The 27,562-nt window shown below is 35.0% G+C and overlaps 1 long non-coding RNA gene across 1 annotated transcript in view; it reads right to left on the minus strand.

Moving 5' to 3' along the window:
* Positions 1-202: 202 nt before the first annotated feature.
* LOC138837798 (uncharacterized) overlaps positions 203-27,562 on the minus strand; it is a 72,910-nt gene continuing 45,550 nt past the window's right edge. The window contains exon 3 of the long non-coding RNA XR_011375447.1: positions 203-216. This is a non-coding gene — a long non-coding RNA (uncharacterized lncRNA). The remainder of the gene's footprint in view (positions 217-27,562) is intronic.

Genomic DNA, 27,562 nt, shown 5'->3' on the forward strand with positions numbered 1-27,562 from the left:
AGGAGTCCTAAAAGAAGAATATAAAAAGCTTGGCGGCAACTACCAATTCAGGAAGAGGTTGTGCAAGAGCCATAAAGTTCATATGACATCATAAAGAGAATCACAGATATCGAACTTAAGAGTCTCACTAATGACTGGAAATGAAAAGAAAGATTTTTAGTGGTGCAGTTGGACAGGAAGTTGACTTCACAGATCTCTTATATCCTCTTCTGCACCCTGTGAAGGAAAGAATGAGAAAACTAGATGAGGAAACTTCTATTTGTAGACTTGAAAATCCTAAATTCTCATCTTCTCTCAAATGAGCTAGGTCAATAGAATTCCACCTATAGCTTTTAGGAGAAGAAAAACTTTTGTTTGCCAATTTCCCTTCCTCTGTATCTTTTCTGTGCCTTTACTCATTGCCTTTTGACTGGCAAGTAGCATTTCTTCAGTATAGTCCATGTCATAAAGCACTGCATTTCAACAGGAGGAAAAGGATAATTTACCTTAAAGAAACAGTCAAATATATTTGAAATACAATGCACAATTGAGAAAACATGCCCTACAATATTTTTCTCCAGTCATGTGGCTTAAATTCAGGGTCTGGTTTCTGCCCTTGAATCTTTTTTTTTTTTTTTTTTTTTTTTGGGTCCGGTCGTGGGGCCAGAACTCTGGGCCTGGGCGCTATCCCTCAGCTCTTCAGCTCAAGGCTAGCGCTCTACCACTTGAGCCACAGTGCCACTTCTGGCTTTTTTCTTTTTGCTTATGTGGTGCTGAGGAATCTAACCCAGGGTCTCATGTATGCAAGGCAAGTGCTCTACCACTGAGCCACCTTCCCAGCCCCCTTGAATCTTTTTTTATCCTTCAAGGCTAGCACTTTACCACTTGATCCACATCTCCACTTCCAGCATTTTTTCCTGAGGTGGTTAATTGGAGATAAAAGGCTCACAGACTTTCCTTCTTGGACTGGATTTAAACCATGATCCTCAGGTCTCAACCTCCTCAGTAGCTAGGATTATAGGTGCAACCCACTGGTTCATAGCTGCTATGATAAATTTTGAAATGGTTCATCAGTGGTATGTGGTACTAAGATGGAATTTGGACTATGCAATGAACTCTACCATTATGGGAGACACTATCTTATAAATCAGGATTTATATTTTGAAAATGTGATCGCATAGTGCCTTGTAGTTGACCCCTTGAAGCTTGGAATGATAGTGTTTATTAAAAAAAGTAAACTTTCTAGAACTGCTTTAACTATTACAGAAGCATGAGGCATGAACATGTTACAATGAATTTTGTTAGAGAAGTCTGTAAAAACTGTCATCTAACAGTGTTTCTTAGAAATACCCAGAAGACATTGTCTTGGTGAAATGGTAAGAAATTTATAACTCACAGGGTACCAACAGTGGTATTGAATTTTTTATCCCTGAGTTAACAAGAGGAGATGCTTACGTTTGAGTCAATATGGATTAAAAAGTAAAAGTGGTTTGATACCAGGTGGCAGCATCAAGTAGATGTAATATGATCACAAAGCTGAATGATTTACAGGGGAACTTCTTTTGGAGATCCAGCTAAGCAAATAGGCCATAGAGTTACAATGAGATAGATGAGCAAATACCAAGAATATTACTGCACCTTTATCTGGGTCAGTAAACAACAGCCTGTGTGCCAAATCTATATTCTTTTTGTCTGTGGAACACAGCCAAATCCAATTTATTTACCTCTTTTTTTAATGGCTGTTTTGTGCTATCATGACAAAGTTAAGTAAGTGCAACTGAGACTGACCTTGCAAGCCATAAAATATATACAATCTAGACCTTTACAGAAGTTTGATGACCTCTGACCTAAGTAATCAAAGTAGGGCAAGAACAAGGGAGAAGAAGATTGATGTCAGGTGCTGTTATAGAAAATCAAAATCCTTGTTCCTAGACCTTATCCAGTTTTTAGCCTTAGAGTTATTGATCAAAAAGGAGAAAGGACTCTACAGAATACACATTCAATAGCCATTTTCCTACCCCATTCCTCTATTTCTTTGCCTTTAATAGAATATCAGACAACACCAAAAGGAAAACTATGAGATCTTCGAGAATCTTTGGTATAGGTTCTGAATTGGCAAATGCAAGAAAAACAAACGACAATATGGACGCCATTTTCAAAGGATCAAGTGTTTAATGAAGTCCTAGTCCTTATATACTTCACAGACCTCTAATGTATCCATTTTTGTTGTCCCTATGAATACACACAAGTTGTTCAAGCAGTTTAAATTGTATAAGGCTTTCATTGGTTCCTATGACAACATTACACAAGGCTATCTAGGGGTATATGGTGGAAACTTTTGTGTCTGCTGTCTGGTAGTTTGGTAAGAGATATGAGATACTGATGGCAGAAGGAGAAATGACTTTTTGAAAGATGACTGTAAACTAAAATCCAGAGACTATGTTGGAGATAACATCACAATCAAAGAAAAGTGAAAACTGGCTGCCAATACAATTCCAGGGACAGAAAATATGGAAGAAAAAAAATTGGGATTATCTTCAACCATGTGGACTCTGTAGTCCCTTTTAAGTGGTCCATAGTCACATTCTTCTAATTGACAATAGGTGGACTTGACCGGAGCCTATTAGATACTGTAGTCTTTTGAGACTGAGAGGTCAATATTGGCACTTAGAGCTATTTTCTTCATTAAAATCATATTGTGATATGTGAAAATGGAACCAGGTAACATGAGGGGATGAGTGGAATGGGATAGATGGGGAAGAATTATGTAAAAATGACATTGATCAAGATGCATTGTAATCATAAACAGACATGTTAAATTGAAACCCATTGTACAACTATTAAAGATAATAATAATAAACACATTGTGAGATCTGTATGTAGAATGGAGTCAAAACTCAGTCAGAGCCAGTTCTTCTCTGCCTTTCTCCTTTATGCCTTCTCCCACATTCTTTACTTCTTCTATTAGTTCTTTGATAACTTTGGGTCTCTGGGTTTTCAGCTCATGCTTGCTTAACATCATAGTGAGTGGTCAGAGGCATAGGAAGAAACCAGAAGTACTGTTGATTTAAAAAAAATGGAGGAGAATTTCAAAGGGAAGGCAATGGTCAATAGTATTCAGTTCGACAGAGAACTTGATTTGATAAGAATTATCAGGTATAAGTTAGCTTTGAACCACCTAAAAATTTCCAAGGCTGACCTATTCAAGTTGTAGATGGTTAAATTGGATGTAAGAAAGTACTTTAGAGGTATTAACACTACGGTAAAGAAGAGTAAATAGGGTAATAGTTGTGGTAAAGGTTGCAAAAGTCAACCAGAGGATACAATAATTTGAACAGATATAATCACATGCCTTTGTTGCATAGATTAGCTTTTTATAACAATTTTCTGATAAAATGTTACTTACTGTCATGATCCAAGGAAAGAGAAAAGTATCTGCTTTCTCTAAACTATTTTTCTATTTACATATTCAACATGTTTATAGACTTTGGCCTTTTGATTGTGTTTCATCTTCTTGGCCCTGGCCAGAGAATATAGTTGAAAATAACACCTGTTAATGATTCAAATGATGCATTTCCAGACTTGCCCAGCCATGGTTCCTTGTTGTTAACACATTACATATTAGGAAAGGTAGTGAATAGGTGGAATATAAGTTGATATGATTTTCTACAACTTTTTTTTTAGTTTAAAAAGACTGGTTTAATATTACCTAGTTGTAGCATCCTCATGATGAAATTTCCAAGTGAAAATTTACAGATTTTTTTTGTAAGAGTGATTACAATCATAAAGAAAACCCCAAAAGGGAAGTTGTTGCTCAATATGGACTTAATACAAAATGATCTACTGGTTTGTTTTTAAAAAAGTGGGAGTGGGTGGGAACCACGTGTCGGTGGCTCACAACTGTAATTCTAGCTGTTTAGGAGGGTGAGAACCATAATTGAGGGATCAAGTTTAAAAGCCAACCTATGCAAGAAAGGCCATGAGATTGTTATCTCCAATTAAGCACCAAAAAAGTCAGAAGTAGAACTATGGCTCAAGTGGTAGAATGTTAGCCTTGAACAAAGTACACTCAGGGACAGTGCCCAGGCTTTGAGATCAAGCCTTTTCATATTAAGAAGTTGAAAAACTTAATGAACAAGAAAAATTAGTTTAATGCATATCTTTTAAAAGAAGGTATCATTATATTTAGCCAAATTGAAAAGATTCTCTTTGTGTATGTATCGGTGTTCTCAATGTTTAACATATTTGATTCATAAAACTTTTACCAAGAGTCACTGAGAGATTGTGGCTTAGAAAATAATACTATTATTTGATTTTGTATGTTTCTATTTAGTGGATTGTGGGAGTTGAGAGATATTTAAATTCCTTAAGTTTTCCAAATCACTGGTATAATATTGAGAGCATGGGTAATGTTGGAAGGAGAGTTGAAAATTGTGTACTACTAATGAGCTAATATATTCATGTGAAGTATTTAAATGAAGAATTACAGTATCGCTTGAATTGTTTTATCGCTCCTTTTTTTCCCCCTGATCTCACAGTGTGTCACCTTTTACCCACAAAGCATGTACAGGCATACTTCTTTGAGGAACTAGGGTTTGAACTCTAGGCCTCACGCTTGCTTGACTCAAATGCTCAAATTGCAATCTGCCATGTAAGCCATTCCTGCACCCTTGCTTTTTGCTGGTTATTTTGGAAAAGGAATCCTATAGACTTTTCTGTCTGAGTTGCTTCAAACCTTAATCCTCTGTTTCTCAGCCTTCTGAGTAGCTAAGATTATAGGCATGTACTGGTACCTCATGCAATAAATTTCTATCCCTATACTTGCATAGAGTTATATTCCATAGTATAGGGATTTTTGTCTTTTCTTCTGAACTTTTCCTGTATGTCTTGGTGACTATAGTTCTTGTCCTCATACCTGCTTCTCTAATTCGTCATTAAACTATTATTTTATGAAGTCATCATAATTCAGATTTTCTCCAGTTCATAGTAGGTAACCTTCATGTTGACTCCTCCTATCCAGAGTTTTTTGTATTCTAGGATTACTTGAACAAAAATCATGGGAGACTATTTTTAAATAATATTTTATTTTGTTATAAAGGTAATATACAGAAGGATTACAGCTATATAAGTAAGTCAATGAGTACATTTCTTGTCAAACAGTTCACTCCTTAATTTTCTTCTACTTTCCCTCTCATCCAACCCCCCCAACCCCACCTGCAAGTTGTAAAGTTCATTTCCAACATCATGATTTGTAAGCTGGTTGTTCACCCTTTGTCCTTTGTCTCACCACTTTGTTATTCCCCTTTACTTCTACAAATCCCCTATGATTCAGCAATTCCACTCCTAGACATTTATCCACATGATCAGAAACAAGGTCACACTAAAGCTACCAGCACAACTATGTTCTTTGCAGAATTATTTAACATAGCTAAGATATGGAATCAACAAAGATGCCCCTCAGCAGATGAATGGATCAAGAAAATATGGTATATATACACAATCAATTCTATGGTTCTATCAGAAAGAATGACATCACTCCATTTGTAAGGAAATAAAAACTTTGAAAAAAATAATATTAAATGAAGTAAGCCAAACCCAAAGAAACATAGGCTCCATGGTTTACCTCATTTGTAATAATTAGTATATGTCTAGGGTAGTCCTAACTGAGGCTCACAATAGCTCAATAGCTATGTATGTATAACCATATAAAATGATGCTAATCTAAATGAACTCCAAGATATGGAAACAAGAGGATATTTTTGTTTTTCTTTGCTGTACTGTGTGAAGTTATTTTTTCTTTTGTTCCCCCCTTTTAGTTTATCCTCTATTGAGACTATTTTTTAGTATGAATTTCTTAATTAGGTCTCATCAGATTAGACAAAACTAAAATGGCATCACCATAAATGCCACAGAATCAAATTGAAATGTAACTTCTAACAGGCTGTCTTTCCTAAGAAAAATACTATGTACTGCAATCAATCAGGAAGTATTTAATCCACTCCATTCTGTGTGATAAGGAAGTTTCCTCTGCTTTAATGCTTATAGGAAAAGAAACTTGAAGTAATCTGATGTTAATCATTAAGCCTTCTTTTTCTATTGCTTTCCTAAGTCACATTCTACAAAACTTACTGTTTTGTCATTTCCCACTGGACAGTCTCATATTTATTTTTGTAAAATGGAATAACTGAATTTTGAATAAAAGGAAATTAGATCTTTACCAATATGCTCTAATATTTTCATTTGATAGTGCAAAGCCTTAGGCTAACTCCATGTTAAATTTTTATAAGAGGAGAGTCTGAGTAGAAGTGTATATCTGAGTGATACTTTCACCTATACAGATTCTTATTGTGTTGGTTTGCTGAATATGTAAGGAATATTGTGCAAACCTCTTATTACTACCTCCATGCCCATTAGCTGTACCTCTCCATGTTATTAATAATGTTATGAACAGGTATTGATTAATAGGAGCAACTTTGAAGAGGATATATTCATTTTGCCTTCTCTATGAATATTTATTGTGCAATTTATATTATGCCAAGGGCACTGGGTAGTTGTTTATGTCTTTTATCCCACAGTTGCTCATATAGATTCTTTTCTGTACTACTACAACTTGAAGAGTGTGAATGTTATTTCCCATATGTTTTCACCAGCTGAGTTTGAGTTAAATTTTGCCACTGTTAAGCACTGCTTACAGAGTATATGGCAAAAAAGGAGATATGGATTTACTTTTATCTTTAAAATGACTATATTAGTCAAATTTGAAAAATAAGAGAAGTCTAGTATGGCTAGAAAAAACAATGGATGAGGAGGGAAGAGATATAGAAGACTCAGATCATTATAGAGAAACCAAAATCATGTATTTGTGCCCTTGTATTTGTGATGGCATTGGATTATATTCAAAGCATTATAAAAAAAGAGAAGATTTGGAGGAAATGTGTGATGTGATAGTTTATGTATTTTATGAACAATTGGATGTTTTGGTTAGAAGCAGCCTGTGAGTATGTGGAACCAAGAACAATAATGAATAGATGAATTTGGATTTTGTATGATAATTACACATGCAAAATATGCTATAGATTGTGGCAGCGCTCCATGCAACACTGAAGTTTCATTCCTTCAGTATCATGGTACCTCCACTTAACAACTATTTTTACAATTGCTGAAGAAAGGAAAAGAATGGTCTCAAGTCAGCACTGGCAATTAGATGACTTTATCTGGAATGAAATATATCATATCTGTTAGAGTAAGTCATAAGGCTAAGCTTAACTTCAATTGGTCCAAGAAGAGTGACCAAGACATCTGACTACACACAAAGAACAATCAGGCACAATGTCAGACACAGAAATTATATTACCTTCCTTAGAAGAACATATTAGTAAATTCATGGCAGTGGGGGAATATGGTCAGAATTAAGATGTTTTGGGAGTGTGTGTGTGTGTGTGTGTGTGTGTGTGTGTGTGTGTGTGTGTGTGTGTGTGTGTGTGTGTGTTTTGATGATAGAACTGATAGATCTGCTGATGATTTGGAAGTGGAACTGAGAAATGGTATGGCTAAAGTTGACTCTGAAATGGAAAATTTGAGTAATGTGTGATTGGGGGAAATTTTGTTGTTTGAAGAACCTTATAGAGTTGCAGACTTAGAGGCACAAGGAGATGTCATGAGTCTAGCACACAAAAGAGAATTTGGCTTGAGATAAAAATTTGGGAGGCTTATTAGATTACATTTAAACAGAATAAGCATGTAAGCTACATGAGAGGTAAGTGAAAGAAGATGTTAACAAGTCGAGTTTTTTTGTTGTTGATTTTGTTTTCTTTTTGTTAGAAGACAGATGATAAGGCTTTCAACTTCAATATTGAGAAGAGTAAGAAGAAAGGATGTAGGGTTAAGAGAATGAATTAAATGTTGAAGGTGTTCAGAACAAAATGTCTGATATCATTAAAAGAAGAGAGACCAAGAAGGATATAATCTTTGGTGGCAAAGGGGAAAGAAGTGTAAAATCACATAGAGAAATGAGATTAATTGGAGACATGTTTAGTTATGTAGAAAGAACAGTTACAAATTCTCTTAGAAATGAAAATAACTAATAGCTTCATGAAGGACAAGGTGGTTGACAATGTCATATGTAGCTGATATATGGATTTGAGACATATGGAAGAAATATAATTTGGATACTGGATTTTATTACATGAATTTTACTTTTTTAACTCATTTGACTTCAGTAAATTTTAAATCACAGAAGACTGTCTTCTGAAAATATTTTATAATCTGTCAGGTGTCAGTGGTTCACACCTATAATCTTAGCTATTCAGGAAACTGAGATCTGAAGATCACAGTTCAAACGCAGCCTGTGCAAAAAAGTTTGTAAGACTCTTACCTCCAATTAACCACTAAAAAGCCTGAAGTGAAGACAAGGCTCATGTGTTAGAACTCTAGCTTATAGAAAAAAATTAAAAGCTCAAGAATAGCACCCAAGCCCTGAATTCAAGCCTCAGGACTGGCATACACACACACACACACACACACACACACACACACACACACACACACACACACACACAATTATGCACTTAGAAACATATAGGGAAGAGACTGGGAAGGAAAAGAAGATAAAAAGCTTACTTTTCTCTACTTATATAGGAAAAATACTCCAATGTACAAGAACAAAAATAATGTTCATTGAGCTGTTATATGCCATTCTATGCAATTAGTTACATGAAGCAGACTTACTATTTAAAGATAGGAGCTAAAAACAAAGGAGTAGGCAACAATGCTTGATAGGAAATGTACTCATACCTTGCTCATGTGATTGTAACCCCTCTGTACAGTATTTTCACAATAAAAAACTTATTTAAAAATAAATTATGTACTTAGCATTAAAAAAAGAAGCCTATAATCCATTTGAAATGATCCCCAAAATTAAAGCTGTGTTTGCCTATGTTTTCTTCCCTTGCACCATTCCCTTCTAGGAGCACCTCAGGAGGGAATGATCCCAAGTTACATGCCCTAGGAGCAACATGTATCACTGAATAAAGCTTTGAGGCAGATCTTGCTTTGAGTAGAGGGAGGAGAAGACTGAGCTCTCCTGAGAATTTTCTCCCTAGCTCAAGGTATTTATCTTTCCTAGGAGGGGCAAGAATAAAGCCTAGGTAGTTATAAGGAGCTTCTCCAGATCGTAGGGTATTTCATTCTCATAATTTTATTCTTATAATTATTGTGAAGAATTGAGTTGGTCTGGAGCTACTTGGAGAACCATTCTCCAAGTTCCTATTCTGTGGGTTTCATATGTATATTCTTACTTATGATTCACAATGGGATTTAAAAACAAAAAAACCCTCTTGATGACACATCCTACATTCTCCTCTAACTACTATTGTTTCTCCTTCCTTCATTTGTAGCTAAATTCTTTGAAAGAGTTGGTTGAGTGTTGTCTCTGAGTGCGTCCTTTCCATTCTCTCCCGTGTGTGTGTGTGTGTGTGTGTGTGTGTGTGTGTGTGTGTGTGTTATTTTATTGTCAAGTTGATGTACAGAGGGGTTACTGTTATATATGTAAGGTAGTGAGTACATTTCTTGTCCAACATTTTACTCCCTCGATCATTTTTCTCCCACTTTCCCTCCAGCAGAACCCTAGGGTTTTTATTTCTACTGTTTAATCAAAAATTTGTCTTTCTGCTGTTAATAGTCATCTCCGAGTTACCAACTTCAGTGATCATTACTCTTGCATTAATAGCATTTAAAATTATTGATTATTACTTGGAATACCTATTACTTAATCATCTGGAGCTTTTCTAATCATTCTTGTTTCACTATCTATTTTGTTCCCAGGTCTTTACTGATTTCCACTCTTCTGATCAAATTTCACTTGTTGGGATTCCTTACAGCAAAGTTACCTTTTATCTAGCATCACTAACCACGGAGAAGATGGCATTCATTGTTCTGACTTCAGCTAACAACTATACATTAATGGATTACAAATTTACATGTCTGTCTCTTGATTGAATTTCTGTCTCTGATAGGCAACTACTTACCAAAGGGCATTTTTTCCCTCCACCAATATGTTCCTGTAAATTTCAACATTTCAGTACATACTAATTCCTTTCTTTCCCTTTCTGAGGTAAAATGCCTTCTTATTTTTACCCTACTTAACAGCCAATACATTAGTAAATTCATGTTGAAGTAGGGATGCTAGGTCTAACTGGTGCCATCTTGGCCACCTGCTGCAAAGGGACCTGGGTTTGGCATCTTGTCTTCATGGTGGAGGATGAAGAAGTCCCATCTCCCAGGTGATGGGTATGCCTGAATTCCTAGAGGCAGGGGCAGAGACTTCGATGATAGGTTATTGGACCTCTCTGTCCTGTACTTTGAACTTGGGAGACTCACAAGTTTCCTGTGACCCTGTCCCTTGACCCTGACAGTATTTAGTCCCAGACCAGCTTAGGCACCACGATGCCATGCCTTACTTCTCCATGTTCATGTCTCTCTCTCCTAGCTCTCCTCCAGTCAACATGGAGGCCCACTTTAGCTCTCCATTGGAGATGATCTGGTTTGTTGATATTGTTTTTCTTGGATTTGTCTTTTCTTTGCTCGCCAGCTCTCATGACTTAGTTATCTACAGTGTTAAGTGTATTTGTAGGGCTGCAGGTCTTTGTGACAGGAGTTTATCTGCAGATGCTGGCTTTCTAATAAAGATCCCCAATTCAACCTCTCAAAATGTCTCTGTTTTCTTATGACTGGATTTGCATCTGAGATATACCTTACAACAATGTAGTCTATCTTCTAATTATATCTAAAGCCATATAACTTTTCATCATGTCTACTGGTGTATTGCATTGGATGAATCTCTATTTTAGTGTTTAGCCATCTTTTTGCTTCACTTTCACTTTCTCTCTTATAGATTTTCCCCTTATACCAAACACAAACAAATCTGCAGCATTGTTGTATAAAATCATCCAGTGCTTTCACAACTCAAAGCATCACCTTGACTCAAACCCTGTATCTCCTATCCCTTGAACTGCAACTTCTACATCTTCCTCTATCTGACTATGCTGAATTTCATTGGTATTATCCATACACACCATAAATGTTCTTGGCTCAAGACCGTCTACTTCTTATTTTCCACCTAAAAATTATTTTTCCAGTCTTGCTATTTCACTTCTCTCAGGTCTTATCTTCTTGTGAAATCTTGCCTGATTACCTTTCTAAAATATTAATGCCTCCCGACTTCCTTGCTCTCTAACCATCCATTCCTTTATCTTATATTCTTCTGTTGCTGGAACACACTGACAAGAGGTAACATATTAAACTTTATTTACTACTATAACTCTGGTACCTACAACAGTCCACTGTAACTATGAGATAAAAGTTTGTAATGTATTTTTTTGGTTGATTAAGTTCAAACACATTAAGTGCTTTCTTCAGTAGCAAGTAATATAACAATTGAAGTCCAAACAGGTTGAGTCCAGAGGCCATTGTAAAGTATGCCAAATATTCACAGATCCCTCTACTCATCTAAATAGCTATTTAGATCTTCCCATAACAATTTAGGAATTTGTATTAGCCTTCATATTCTAGCATGGTGTTCATATTACACTATATACATGTAAGGATGGCAGAAAAGGGCACAATAAGAGTTTCTCCTATCCCAGAAACCACTGTTGTCATTTCTAAGCTGGATTCCACTGTTTCTGGAGAGAAAGCTTTGCCACTATACCAATAATTAAGAGTTGACAAAATTCCAAGACTAGCGGGCAGAAGCTTTTATTAATTTAGTCCTTAAAAATAAGGAGTAATTAGATAATTAGAACCAACTATGATGTATAATGGTGTTTTAGACTACAATGGAGATAAATAAAATAAAGTGAATAAAACCCAGGAAAAATGATATAATCCATCTTGACTTTCTAGCTATGAGGAATTCAGGAAAAAATGGATCACAAAAGAATTGGAAATAGACACAAAATTATTGCTTTAATTTTAGCCATAAATTTGGGGAGCCAGACTTATTATTTCCGAATGAAATTATCTCAGAAGGCAGACATTTCATCAGATACTTAACCATTTCATGTGTACCAGTTGTCTTAAAGAATTAAATGCTGTATGAGAAAATTTCAAGATAATGTACACTAATAATCACTGTTTTTTCTAAATATACTTGTATATATATAAATACCTATATAGTTATATGTATGTAAACATATAGGAATGTATATATTAAATATATATTATATAATTGCATATATATGCAAAGTAATCATTTTATTTGCGAGTTACCATATACTGAGAATCAACATGAAAATTCAGAGATAAGTGACTTAAAAATTATGAGTAGGGTGGTGTTACTAAAACTAAACAGTAATTAACTTTCTCACTTAGAAAATTCTGTTAGATTTTTGCATCACCTGGTGTACCTGTTTTAAAGGTAATTGTTTTGGGGGCCCAGCAAGATCCCCGATTGTCCTGTGACTTTATTGTACATAGTACCCCAGATTCCCATTTTATCTGGGCTACTTCAAGGTAGAATCAATTGTGAATAGAAATAGGGAATATAGTTAGTTCACATACAATAGGGATAGTTCACTCAAATAGTAATATTGAGTTTACCTGTCAAAAAGTCTACACCCTCAACTGAATCTTGTCCTCGAAATCATTCTCTGTTCTTGAAACAGTTGCCTGAGCCACAGCTTACATGTCAATGCTTTCCGTAGCCGCTGATTCATTCCCTGTAACTGACATCACTGACTGGTAATGCCCATAAGAAATTTGTCTTCCTCAGTGCCAGCCTGGTAGTAAATAGTTTAGCCTTGAGTGAATCCAGGATTCTGAGAAATCTTTTTATCGTTTAACTTTTGACCTACATAGGTTGGAATATGTTTATCATATTCTACGTAGTAGTACTTATTTTGAATTTGGGTAAAAACTTCTAAGCATATAAGTTCCACAGAAAATGCTGCTTGACATCAGGTTGGTACTTATTCATAAAAGTTATGGTGTATACCACAGATTCAACTTAATTTGCACATTATAGATGTATTCATTTGTGCCCTATTGGCATTAAAGGCATTTAGAGTGAGGTTACACTGTTTACTCTTGTTCATTATTCCAAAATAATATTCCAGTAAATCTTGATGATATTGCTCTATATAAATAATAAAATAGATAAGAAACAAAAAAAAAGAAAATTCTGTTAGATTTTTGTGACAATAGAATGAACTAAAATTCAATTCCAATGGGTTTGTAAAAAGTCTATGACTTGATACTAAGGTTAATGCAATATGAACCAATATAGATCACATAACTTTTTACCAGTCACCACTAACCTGCTCCTCTTGATCTATTCATTAACTAATATCTCAAAATATTATCTTTTCAAAAATACATTATTACTATTATTCTAATGGATGTTTCTGACTTGCCATGGCTTTGAAAAATTGCTTGTATTGAAAAAAATGAAAACAAACTTGCGTTTTGCAGTCCATCAATTGTATTCTGGGAATATAGCAATTTTTATGCTTAAAGAGATTAAATAACAGGACAAGTTCAGTCAGAAAAATAAGTTTAGTTTATGGAGTTTAGGGGAAATATTTTAAGTGGATGTTTCAGAAATTAATTCAGACTACATTAATGACAATGTCTTTATGTGTTTGTGTAATATACAATTGGTAAGCTCTAAGAATGAGACAAGACAATCTTGTCTTGGAAACTACTTGAGCATTTCCTACATTCTGAAGTTCCAATATTATTTACTGAATTATTTTCATTTGGAACAATACAATTTTTCAGTCGGGGTACTGTGGTTAGCCAGAGAATATACGGTATCTGAATATTGGTTTTGAATGTCTGTATTATAACACTTGATTCTATCTCCACTAGAAGATTAACCAGAAAATATATTCTGCCTGCTTTAATTTTTTGCCATGTTAGGTCGTGGCAAACAAATATGATGCATAAACATACAAAAAAGCAGAGAAATAAGCCAATTAACATATTAAAGGAGTATGTAGCATAAAATTTAAATAAAATTTAAGTCACCTATGAATAGTGAATAAAGAATTCATAAGTATAGGAGTTCAGATTTTTAATTTTTCAAACACAAGTGCCTGCTAAATTCAGGTGATTCCATAAAAGAAAAACTCAATTTCTACAATTATATTAGAGAAAAAAGATACGCATTTTAAGATGTTCACACCACAGTTTTCATTTCATCCATTTGCCAGGACAACTATCTTTCAATAAGGAAGGATGATAAGTCATCTCCTCCCCCCACCCCCCCAAAAAAATCATCCTACATTAAGTCACAACCCCCCCCACACACAGACTTGCCTTTATATTCAAGGCTAACAGACTGGAAAGACTGTTCTAAGACAATAATTGCCTATGGGAATCTATGAACACATCAGGTTTTATCATCAGTTTGGCTTAAAAGGAAAAAGACAGTCCAGGCAGTGGATGAACATACCTTGGGCTTGGGTATCATTCTGGGTACCAATTCTAAGTTCATTTCTCATAAGCAGCATCATCTTCAAGCTTCAGTTGTCTTCTCTAAAATTTACACTCCAGTCAGTAAGCCCTTGGATGGATTATTTTATAAAATATGTATTCAGCAACTAAAATCACATGTGACACAAAAAGACAACAGTGTATGCATACTTGTGTTGGTTTTTATTATTGTATTATCATTATAAGCATCATTAACATCATCACAGAGTGAGAAAGTAAGCCAAGAAACCAAGATAATTTATGATGGATGAAACACAGCAGTGACAAAATAAAGCAATTCAGAAAATCTGCAGCAAACTCTGGGCATGAAGCAGATGTTTCTGTCTTGCAGACCTCAGCATGTGCTGCCAGTACAGGACAGCTTTGTGAAAGTACTGCTCCAGGCTCATAATGAATCTGGAAGAACACACATAGCCCCAAACTGTCACCCACACTACTCAGTGGCAGAGGTCATTAAATGCACATCCTTTAGGCTCCTCTGCCAACCATCCAGTGTAAGAAGAGCTCATGTGATTTGGATCCTAGTACAAAACATGACATCAAAAAACATGACACCAAATTCCAAGGCATGGGAACCACAGATGCACATATCACATATTAGGCTTTTCTAAGTAGAATTTCAGCTTACATTCTTCTATTACAGCTGAAAAGTAATAAGGCACCAAAACCAAAACACAAACAAAAAAATCTCCCAGTTCATCTAGCTTTTCCATAAAGCAAGGGTATGCAAATCACCTAAGATGATACCTCATGGACATGCTCAAAATTACAAGTAGTAAAGCTATATGGGCTGATTTAAATCTTTCCTGATCAGGATAGGGTGTTAGGAATAAAATAGGCAGCAACAGGTTCACAAAAATTCATTCAGCTGAGAGGAAGGCAAGGACAATGCTAGTAGGAGGGTAGAGAAAATTATTTTTAAGGTGCTCCCAGTATACACAATGGGTAATAGGGCACAATTATTAGATACTGTAAGTTAAATGCAATGGAAAGCACAGCATAATGGTCTCCAGAACTAGATGAAATCATATCAGTTTTCTACTCAAAATCTTTCAAAGCCTTCTATCACTAAAAATAAAATTTTACTTTTTTTTAAACCATGGTCTGAATCATCTTAACTAACTTTCTAGTCAGAAAGAAAAAATTGTGGCTTTTACAGATTGTTTAATCAACATTTAATGAATACATTTTTATGATTTTATTGTACCATCATCTTCATCACCACCACAAGTCAAATCAGCATGATCACCATTAATACCAAGAAGAAAGCTGTGGTATAAAAGGACGTTCGGGAAACTAAGTTGGTAAACTCTATATAGGAAGCAGGTGTTTCTTGCTGGTGGAACTATTGACCTTTAAAAAACTAGAATTGATTACCGTCTCAAATTATTCTTAACCTGATTTTTTTTTACTCTTTTCTCTTCCCTGGCTCTTAGGAAAATCTCCTGAAGAGATATTTTTTTCTATTCAATTCAGTATGCTTTTTACAACTCTGAATAATAACACAGCAAATAATAGAGTGTAATAGAGAGTAATATTCAAAATATTTAACAAGTATGCCTTTCTTATAGATCAGTCAAGAGGAACATTTTCTTGTTGACTAAGCTGACTCCTAGAAGCAGTGTTGGCTTAAATGCTAATATTATTTATAACATATTATGTTATATATAACCTATAAATATACCATATACAATATAATACGTGATACATTATTAACATTAGTTATCAGTTGCTAACCCAAAAATTGTTAAGGATTCCTGTTTGTAAAGAATATGTTGGGGCAGGGAAGGTGGCTCAGTAGTAAGAGTGTTTGCCTTGCATTCATGAGGCCCTGGGTTCAATTCTTCAGCACCACATAAACAGAGAAAGTGGGAAATGGAGCTGTGGCTCAAGTGGTAGAGCACTAGCCTTGAGCTGAAGAGCTGAGGGACAGTGCCCAGGCCCAGAGTTCAGGACCTACGGCTGACAAAAAGAAAGAATGTGTTTATATCTCACAGATTCCGTGGACTGATGTTTAGATATAGCAGTATCCTGTGTTCAGAACATCACAGTCTTCAATTAAAGGTTTGAGATAAACTGTATACTGTTCTGGAGCTCAGGGTGCAGCCATAGGCTCACATCGGTATTAGGAGAATCCATTATTATTAGTTTACAATGTAAACTAAATACAGAATGGCATCAGTCAAATTCAAAAGTTTGGTCCATTCGCAAAACATATAGTAGACCTATATATCTCAGTGTACGAATCTTGAGAACCATTGTAAAATTCTGCATACTACAATAACTTTATAAGAAAGGACTGGTCATCAGCCTCTTCACTCAGTAAGTTTTCCTTTACAATATGGCTTTCAGGTGTAAATTGCAGACATGACATGGTTCCTCTTTTTGAGCTACAGAATCTGGAGCTAAGGAGATAGTAAGAATGTCCTTGGGGTTAAGAAATATAATTGCAATAGAATGGAAAAAGCTTTCTTGTGATGCATTATATGGGTTTTAATGGTGTCTATGTGAAAATTTTATAGCTATTCAATTAGCATCCTTATGGTTTATTTATATATTTATTTTTAGAATTTGAAAGATAGCTAAAAATACATATAAATGAACAAATACTTTAGAAAGGTTTCACACATCAACACTTTAACCAGAATACCCCCAAGCATGCCATATCTTTTTTGGAAATTTGTTTAAAATTTATATAAAATTGTATTTGGTATTTGGTATTAACTCACTTCAAGCAAATGACCAGCTATGTATTTAGTCATTGATGTGTGAAACTTATGCTTTTGAATAGAAACAAACAGACACTTTACATAACACATAGGGATATTGAGAATTCTAATGAGTTCTTTTTTTGGCACATATTTTTGTTTCTATGATAAGACTACCTTTTCAAACTATGTAGTATTTTAAGACTCCCATTTCTGTCTATCAAATAAAGAATATTTGTCTTACCACTATGAAAAAAACCCAGAATACCTAAACAGGTAAATAAAAGCACATTAGAATAGAAAAAATAAGGCAGCACTTTCAGTTTCTAGATAACTAAAACTATGAAAGGAGTAAGGAAGTTTGGGTCAAAAGGGAAAAAAAGTAATGAATTCCTCCATGACCCTGGCCTTCTGTGTATATAGCTGATTTTCAGATATGAACAGAAGTGAGACTTAGCCTTGTCTCCTTCAGTAGAGGGATCATAGATTGAAATGCAAAGAAACAAAGGCAAGTAAGTCTTTTATGGTAAAGCACTGTGTAGAAGGTAGACACTCTAATGAAGTACCTTAGAAGAGATGTCTCTTTGAGACTTTGGCCAGGGTTCTGTCTTTGCACTTGTATGATGTTACTTCCCATGGTCATAAAATGGATTCCAGAGTCATGTAAGTCAACTATTGGCCAGACCTCACAGAAGGTTGAGATAAATTCAAGTTCTAAATAGGCAGAATGGTATAACCTCACTGCATAAACCAGGCATTGAATAAAATCAATCACAAAGGTGTCTTGATGGTACAAAAGGCACAGGGATCTCTGAATTAAGAAAAATGTGCTAAGAACTACTCTATGAAAACTGTAAACTAGCCACAAAGTAGTCTGAGCAGCCTGATGGGAAATTAACTTGCTTTTTCAAAAGAATCTCACTGGGAATATTTAAATGGAAAGAAAAAAGAAAACTTTATTCAAGCTGGTGTAAAGGAAGACAAAATTGAACTTAACTCGTCTGAAACAAAAGACAGATAGTTGAAGAACTTGGGTGAGTGAATGGAAAAGTACTGGTGGGTCAGGAGCTGGGCTTAGACCATCTTTGTTTGCTAACTGTATTTACTGAAGTAAGACTGCTAGCCTCCTAAGAGACCAGGAGATCCCATATGCTTGGCAATTACATTTCAATAAAATAGCATTTCAGAGGGACAAAGGAAGAATTTACAGTGGCAGGACATCTACAGGAAGTGCTTTTAGGAAGAGGTAGGTCATGAGTGGTCAGAAAGAAATCTATCTGAGCCAAGGAGAATGGTAAGCAACTCTTGATTGGTGGTTAAAACCAATTACCATAATCTGTAAAAGAAAATGGCTTGCTTTATAGATTTCTGACCCAACTAACCAGTTCTTCCAATTATCTATGCCAACTACTTGACAGAAATCTCTCACTGTGTCTGTTTTGTTCTGCTTCTTTGTAGTACCTGACAGAAACAGGGTTTCCCACTATCATGGTAGTCCACGAGAGGTTCACTCAGGTTTTGCACATCATTTCTGTGACAACTTGAGTGGTATATTAATGATGGGTACAACTTCTTTTTCACTGTTTCCATCAAGAAGCAATTCATTTGGAATTCGGTTTCCTTCTCCGAGTTTAGGCTCTGACAGCTTAACCAGCAGAAGGTGGTTGTAGTGATATTTTGACAGTTCTCTTCAGTATTTATGAAAATTGGCAACCTTTGCTTTCATCATTTTGAACCATTTGCTATTGATACTCCTCATTTGGAATTCAATCACTATGCCAGAAGTCTAAGCCGTGTAAAGAGGCCTATGGATATGTGATCCGGTCAAAAGGACAGTGTAACACAAGTCACGGGTGTAAGCTGTATGAGGTTGGAAATTTTAATTTAAAGGCTTGTGAGTTTTAGTTTACGAAGTTAAATTTCTGTCACTTTCAACCCAGATAGATCCAGATTAATACGTGTTTATCAGTTCTACTATTGTGAAATTTAAGTGTCTCATTTACTTCCTTCATTTCTGAGTCTAGCAGCCACATTTCAGTCCTCTTTAAAGGAAACTGCTCTAATAAGAAAATATCAAATTTCCAGTTACTGAACACAACAAAGGCTTCTTACTGAGACAAATGGCAGTCTGATTAGGGCAATCTGGGTCAATGGGTGGCCACCCCTATCTTGTTTCCCCCATTAGGGGGCTTGGATGCTGCCAGCCCATGATTATTTCATTTGACTTAGAGATTTCTGCATCTAGCAAAAAAGAAATATGCCTGAAAAGGAAAGATATAACCATAGATGTCTGTATTTGGTCAATCAAAAACTTGGGCTTTTTTTTTCCTACAATTTACTCACATTTATTTAGCTGTGATTTACTTGAAAGAGTTGCAAAGTAAGTTTTCTGATTAGTAGGACAAAAATAACTAAATATCTCATTTGGTGTGGATTTGGCCTTATCTAATATTTCAAAGTCCTTTAATAAAGAATTTAGCCTTTTTTGTACATGATCTTTAATCATTACCAATAATAAATTTTCTCTCTTCCCCTTTTTCTCCTCTTTAGGTGAGGCTTGCCTTTGATTTACTCTGACTGACAAAGCCTCTGTTACTATAAGGGAAAAGGGTTAGAGGAGAAAACATAAGAGGAGGTATCAGGGTCTTGTCATAGTAATCTGCTATTTATTGGCAGATGGCTTAATTGATTTCTGGATAATGTCACAATGGCTTATTTCTGTGAAGTTGTTAGCCAAGCACTGTTCGAAATATTGCTTGATTATATCATAAAGTATGTTTCCAAGCAATTGTCTCATGATTTCTGTCAGTGTATTTTCACTATTATTATTTGCGTCTATGATAACTGTTCTCCCAATGGATTTTCACATTTAAGTAATGCTTGTACTTTATAATTCTGCTAATAAGTGTTTTTGTATGGTTTAGAACTTGATTATCCTATAATATCCCTTAGTGGTTGGTCCTGTTATTGGGAGGTGGTAGATCTCTAGGACGTAGGTCCAGTAGAAGGAAGTTAGGTCATTTGGGGATATTCTGAGACCCAGCACTGTTTTTTGTTTTACTTGCCTTCTCAGCTACATTAGACCATTCTTGTTTTGCCATCTGCTCTCTACCTGATGCCTTGCTCTAGGCCCAAATAAGGAGGCAAGTGGACTGAAAAGCTGAGAATACGAGCCAAAATAAATCTTTCTTTCTTTCTTTTAATGCTGGTCCTAGAGCTTGAACTCAAGGCCTGGGCACTGTCTCTGACCTTTTGTAATCAAGGTTGGTGCTCTATCATTTGAACCATAGCTCTACATCCAGCTTTTTACTGGTATATTATAGATAAGAATCTCGCAGGCAGAGACTTTCCTTTCCTGGCTGGCTTTGAACTTTGATCTTCAGATCTCAGCCTCCTGAATAAATGGGATTACAAGTGTGACAATAATAAATCAGTCCATGGGACAATTCAATATTTCAAACTTAGGGGATTGGTATTTTCTTTAAATATTGCAACAAATTACCCCTCCCCTTATTACCACAATCTGTTAATAATTTTAATATTTAATTCTTTATTTCATCCTTTTCTCTTTCCTTTTTCTTTCTAAATGAAACTGGCCTGGCTGATAGCTTAGTTGTATTAACATAAGCCATATGACAAGGGAAAAGCCTGAGGCTTCTTCCATCCACTCAAGACCTAAAGAGACAATATCTTTGAGGTTTCGGGCTATTATAAGAAGCTCCCAAGTCTTTTCTTGTATAAATAACACTGGAACACTGTACAAATAAATATGATCCACTGCATACAAGGCAAAGTTATAACCACAGGTTCAGAGTGTGTGTCTGTCTGTCTGTGTGTGAGTGTGCATGTATATGTTACTATAATTACATGAGCTCCCTAAAGCCTAAGTTATTCTTTCATTATATGAAATTAAAATCTGCCCTACATAGTCAATGAGCAAGACACAGATAAAACACAATTGTTTTCACAGATCAAAAACTCCGCTGTGCAAAAAAGTAATATTCATACCTGGCTTTAATTTCTATCTTGATCTACAATTTTATCCAGTTTCAGGAGCTGGACAGCATAAATATTTTAATCATTTCATTCTTAAAATCAAATACATAATTGTTTCTCCATACTCTTTTTTAATTCTTAAAGTTGACAATAAATTGTAGGGAGTATGTGATAAACAAGTGAGTTTTAGTATGGAGCAAATTCTCCTATGTGGCTGTGATCTATCCTGTGTTCCTATTCAGGGAGACATTGAAACACAAATTCTTGCTCTCTACCTCTGTTGGCATTTGTTACTGTGGCCTTTCCCATAGCACAAGTATTTGTTTCTGAATTTATGATTGGGTTGAATTAGAGTATTTTTCTTAGCTTCAGGTAAAGTTTGATTATTTCCTTGAATATTTCTGAGACTGGGAGGCCTCATTAGATATTCTTTTCCCTGAAATCCCAGGCAGCCATTTGGTCCTTCTGACATCTATATCAGTGTTTACCCATGGTGTATCTACTGGTCTTTTATAGCGTAGTTCAACAGTGATCTTCAAATATCCTCTACTTTTATTTTCCCAAGTTCTATCTCAGTTCCAGAATATCTTTATCAAAAAGCTTCAGTTCACTTTTCTTTTAATTCTCTGTTTTACTCCCCAGCTAAGAATCTTTTTTAAAAAATTAAGTGTTAGGCAATCAGAGACTACCAAAAACATTCAGAAACTTTCTTTAAACCAATGTTCACTTAGCATACACGAGTTCAAAATTTAACAGGTTCATATCTTCTATTATTCTACAATACTAATCTAGTTGGAACATTAGTGGTCTCATTTTTCATTCCTAAGAAGAGGCTTCAATCAAGTGTAGCTTGAAAGTGAGTTTCACAGAGAAACTAAAGTTTTAACACATTACTTTTGCACATACAAAGAGCTAAGGGTAACTAATGATGACTACCATAATATTGTGACCAAAAGATCAATGTTGTTATATGTTACGTTCTATGCAAAACTTTTTCTATGGATCTTATTTAAAACTCTGAACCTCACCAGGAAGAATCATTATCTCCATTTTACTGATGAGAAAATATACTTAGGAAAATTAAATGATTTTTTAGTCAAGGACACACAAGCTGCAAGTGGTAGAGCTGAAGTTAAGTCCAGTCTGTATTACAATGTAATCTCCTTAACCATGTACTTGTTCTTTCTTCTTTCCTTGTCCAATTTAAGTCTGAATTTTTCATAATGATAGAAAAGCAAGATCAGGTTGAAGCAAGAGATATGAGAATGATAGGCTTGTATGACAGTACTGCTGTTTTTTTGTGATTATATCTTTAATAATGGAAATAAAAGGTACATGAAGATGCAAGATCTTGTTACTATGAAACTGGAAACACTGTGCTTTTGGATTTTCTACTGAGAATTTTCTCAGCATATGTCATTACCTATTTTTCTTAGGGAAAACTTGCTGATGAATTTGTTGCCTTAGCATTTTTATATGAAATATTAACCTTTAAATAAATGTTGAATAACTTGATCAAAGTGCATCTCATGAAAACATTAGCTCATCCATCCTGTCGCTTGGAATTAGTCAATTTGAGTTTTAAGAACATCAAGCCTCTCTCTAGTTACCTACTAGTATGAAAGAGCTAATTCCTTCTCCACAGCTCCAATTTATTTTTCTCTTACTTTACTTCATTTTTTACCTTGATATTATTTGTCAAATGACCTGTGAAAACCTGAGTTCAATAATCAAAGTGTTTTAGTACTGTGAGATGTTTTTATGAAGAATTTTTTAACATTATAGTTTGTGTATCTATAGAGAACAATTTATTTGTCTCTGGATTCTATTGCTTTAAATTTAAACCTTATTTTGGGAGGTTTAAAGGAACAAAAGTGAGTGCATACACAAAGAAAAAAATTTAAGATGAAATATTTGCAGAACTTTCTAAGATTTGTGTGAAGATAATGTAGAACCAGGTTTAAGTACACTTATTAACTATACATCCAAACCATGTCTGAACCAATCTCAGCCTCTTGAATTGGTACATTATATGGATGAACCATCTTGCTGGGCTTACTAAGAAATATATATTTTTTAATGATTTTCTTTTTTTTTTAAATTTAATTTAATTTTATTTGTGAACATACTGTACAGAGGAGTTACAATTACATGGGCAGGATAATGCGTACATTTCTTACCAAGCATTGCAGCCTCCTCCTGTGTTTATCCTTCACATCCCTTCCCAGCCTCCCCCCTCCCCCCCAATCCCAATCCTTCTCCTTCCCCCCCCTTTCCCCCCCCTCCGCACCAACGTTGTAAAGCTCGTTTTGGACATGACAACTTGTACTTCTCATTGTTGCAACAGGTCCACCTGTATCCTTAAACAACTGGTTTTTCCCCATCTCCTCCACAAGTTATACTGACATCAAATATAGTGAAACCAGGGGTTATACTGTGGGGGAGGGACATACAAAGCAACAAAGAGATAATCTTATAAATGCGTTAGAAACATATGCATGGAAGAAAAAAACCTTAAAATACACATCTAAGCGTTCATTTTCCTGACATCACATTATCTGACCTTTTCCGCTTGACTCATACATATACTAGATATTACAAATAAGGGAAACCATGGGACCTATGTTTCTTTGGGCCTGGCTTACTTCACTTAATTTAATTTTTTTCCAAGTTTTTCCATTTCCTAACAAATGGGGCAATGTCATTCTTTCTGATGGAGGCATAGAATTCCATTGTGTATATATATACCACATTTTCTTGATCCATTCATCTACTGAGGGGCATCTGGGTTGGTTCCATATCTTAGCTATGGTAAATAATGCTGCAATAAACATAGTTGTGCTAGTAGCTTTAGTGTGGTCTTGTTTGTAAACATTTGGGTAAATGCCAAAAAGTGGGATTGCTGGGTCATAGGGGAGTTCTATGTGAAGTCTAAGAGATATTTTTAATCATAGAGAATGACATATAAATTCTTACCATCATGTACACCATATGTTCAATGTCAAGTTATAGAGGTCTGGAAATAGGCTTGGGTAAAAATTTTAGATTTTTTTCTCTTATGATCTATGAACTTGAGCCACCTTATAGAGTCAGTAGTCATTTCTTCCTTTGTCCCAGATTTGTTCTGCTTCTTGAAGCTAAAAGACAGCCTTATAAGCAAGGGTTGGGCTAATTAATTTAGAGGTACATTTTCTGAATCTGTATGAATTGTGTACAATTGACCTTTATCTTTTACTGATGAGGAAACTGGTTTTTAATCAAGAAAGTATTGCTCCACAAACTTTCTTTCTTTCTTCTCCTTTTTTTTTAAACTAGATACTAGATACTAGATACACGTTTATAGTGGTTTAGCAGCACAGAAACTGTAAAGTTTAGAATATAACAGAAGCTGGGAAAAATATTCTTAAATTCTGTCTAGTAATGGAATCTCAATTTTTTATCTGAAAATATTTCATCTGTTCCAAGAGAAGTGGTAAATACCCACAAGCTTTGTATGGCATTTGACACCAAATAGTGAAATCCATGACAAAAGTATTTTTACTTTCATGTTGTATTTAAATATGTGCATTTCTTTCACAGATCAGTCTTCTGAACCTTTAACAAAAGCTCCATCCCTAGGAGCTTACAGACCTGCATCCTTTGAGTCAGAGTAAAAAATAAAATGGCAAAATTTACTGCAGAATATGTTTCAACTACAATTTCCACCGGGAGAAAGTTATAGGTAATTGTACAATTCTAGTTTCTCCAGGCAGTTAGGTCTGTAAGAACATGTTTACAGCAACCAGAAACAAAAGTCCTATTTCAGTGGTATTTCAAGGAAAAGCACCCCACCCCTTCTCAGCACTGTAAATAAAGGACTATGTCTAGAAGGAGGAATTTTAAATGCCACTAGAGACTTCTGAAACCGTAGATACTATCTGAAGAATGCTTTACTACAGTCTTTAAGCACAGGTCTTCAATGGTGACTGCAGTATATAAATGGAGAGATGGAGAATTAATTCATCGGACAGTGGAGCAGAAAACTCACATCTGTTCTTTCTACAACCCAGTACACCCCATTTATTAATGCTGTTCTCTGCACTGTCAAGTCCAGCCAATTAACTTGCACAGACTGGCTTCTATAGGATAGATAGACAGTGTGTTTATCAGTGGGAATATAGTGCTTTTAACTCTTTTTCTCTATTAGGAGAAAAAGAAATTCAATCTCTCCTATGTTTTACCTAAGCTGAGGATACGTTTACTGTCATTGGGTAATTTTCAGATCAAATTTTTGAAAATTCAGTTAATCAATAAGAGTATATAGATCATTTTGCTTGATATTACATGTATCTATATATTTAACATAATAATATGTAATCATTTTTGATTCTTGATAAATGATTCATTTCTAAAAATATTGACTATGTACATAAGTGGATATTTTTCTTCATGTATTGGTAATTCACATTATTACTAATCTACAAAGGTAGGAAAAACTAAAGGGTATTTTTCACTGTGATTATTACAGAAATGATAGCATTATATATTTATATGTTTGTGGCTAGTATGAAGTCCAGTGAGATTATAAACAACATACTACATTTTTGGGGGGAAGTCCATATGAATAGTGTTCAAACTGCCAAATCAACATCTCAGTTAAATGTTAATAAACATCTTCCAACTGATATAATTAAAGCCTTAATTTCCCCCCTATTTTCTTCTAATATAACCACACCATAAGCCTCTTCTCTCAGGGTCCCCAATCTCAATAACCAGCCCAGCCATTCACCAGTGGCTTGGTTGTCCTGAAGACATAGAGGCTCTTCTTTCTTTAACATTCAATATATTAGCAAAAGATCTTCTAATACTAATCATTGAATCTGATACTACTGTCTACTATTTGGACTTATTCAGAATTTTTCCTACCTGGTAATTTTGCTTCTCTATTTGTGCCTATACCTGCACAGTCTATTTTCTATTCTGCTGATCTCCTAGTGACTTCCTATCATGCTTGGATAAAATTCAAAAGGCACCATATCCTCTAACCTTCACATCCCCAGGAGATAATCTCCTGCACCTCCACCCTCACTTTTATTCTCCCTGCTGGTGTCAGCTGACCCCCAGTTGCTTCTGCCTCCTGGTATTTTTGCACCAGTTTTTCTTGCTTCGTATGACTTCTCTTTGTATAGCTGTGATGCTCTTGTTCTTACTTGATTTAGTCTCTGTTGAATGCTATCTTCTCAGAGAAACTTTTAAAACTCATCTTTCAAAAGCATTCCTCCATCATTTTTAACCCATTGCTGTTGATATTGTTATTCATTCATTTTCTTATTAATATTGATATTCATTCATTTTCTTATTATCCACTTACATTAGGATATACAAGAAGGATTATTGTCATGTTTTGTTTTATCTTATATTTTACTATCCATATACCCAGAACTATATATAGTATACAATGAGTACATAGTATATATTTTAGTGAACAAATATACAAAATTATTATCCAAATTATATGAACTTTATGGTAATGCTTCTCACAAATACACTTTTGTCAAATAGCAGCATTGGTTATCAAATTCAGCAAATATTAACTTACTGAGATTATTATCAATTAACAAAATGGAACTCCAAAAATATTCCAAATCAAGAAGAGAGAAAACAACACTGAAATGTTGAAAAAATCTATAAAAATGTTTTAATGAGCACCAAAAATGCATATATTCCAAGTGAAATCTTCCTAGGTAGCAATAAAAAATAGAGAAGATGGTGTTCTTATTTGGCTGTGTGTAGACACAACCTGACACTGATATTTACCAAGAGTTATGAAGTTTTATTGCTTGAGCAGATGGTGAACCAAACTCCTGGGAATATAATTGGCCAGGCTTTTCAAACAATAAATAAAATACTGTACTTATGGCAGAGAGGGATCCATATAAAATGGACACAGAGAACAGAGATTATTTGTAAAGGTTAGAAGACTTTCCATGTTCCACCATAGTCACTAGTCATTTTCTTCTTCCATGCTTCCTATTGTCTCACACATGAAGTAATCACTTAAATCTTATTTTTCTTTAAGTAAAACAGTGTGTAGTGATGCCCTCCAAGTCTAACTCACAATTGTGTAGAAAAAGAGTGGTTTTTGCGAAGAGAATGTCCACTTGAAGCATGGCTCTGAAGGAACTCTCTCCAGAAACACCTTGAAAAACCTCAGTGCTATCTCTGGGGCCATTTCATGCTATTCATAACATAGTAGGAATTAATGTGTAAAATGAGATAATCCTAACAAGCAAAAAACATTTTTGTCGGATGGTTTGACAGAATATTGAACTACATATATATTTTAAGAAATTTTTTTTAGGAAAAATACATCTGCCAAGTAAGTTTTATTTCTGTGTCCTAATTTT

Source organism: Dipodomys merriami, unplaced genomic scaffold (genome assembly GCF_024711535.1).
Source record: "Dipodomys merriami isolate MVZ:Mamm:240054 unplaced genomic scaffold, mDipMer1.0.p SCAF_10, whole genome shotgun sequence".
In the NCBI taxonomy this organism is placed as follows: domain Eukaryota; kingdom Metazoa; phylum Chordata; class Mammalia; order Rodentia; family Heteromyidae; genus Dipodomys; species Dipodomys merriami.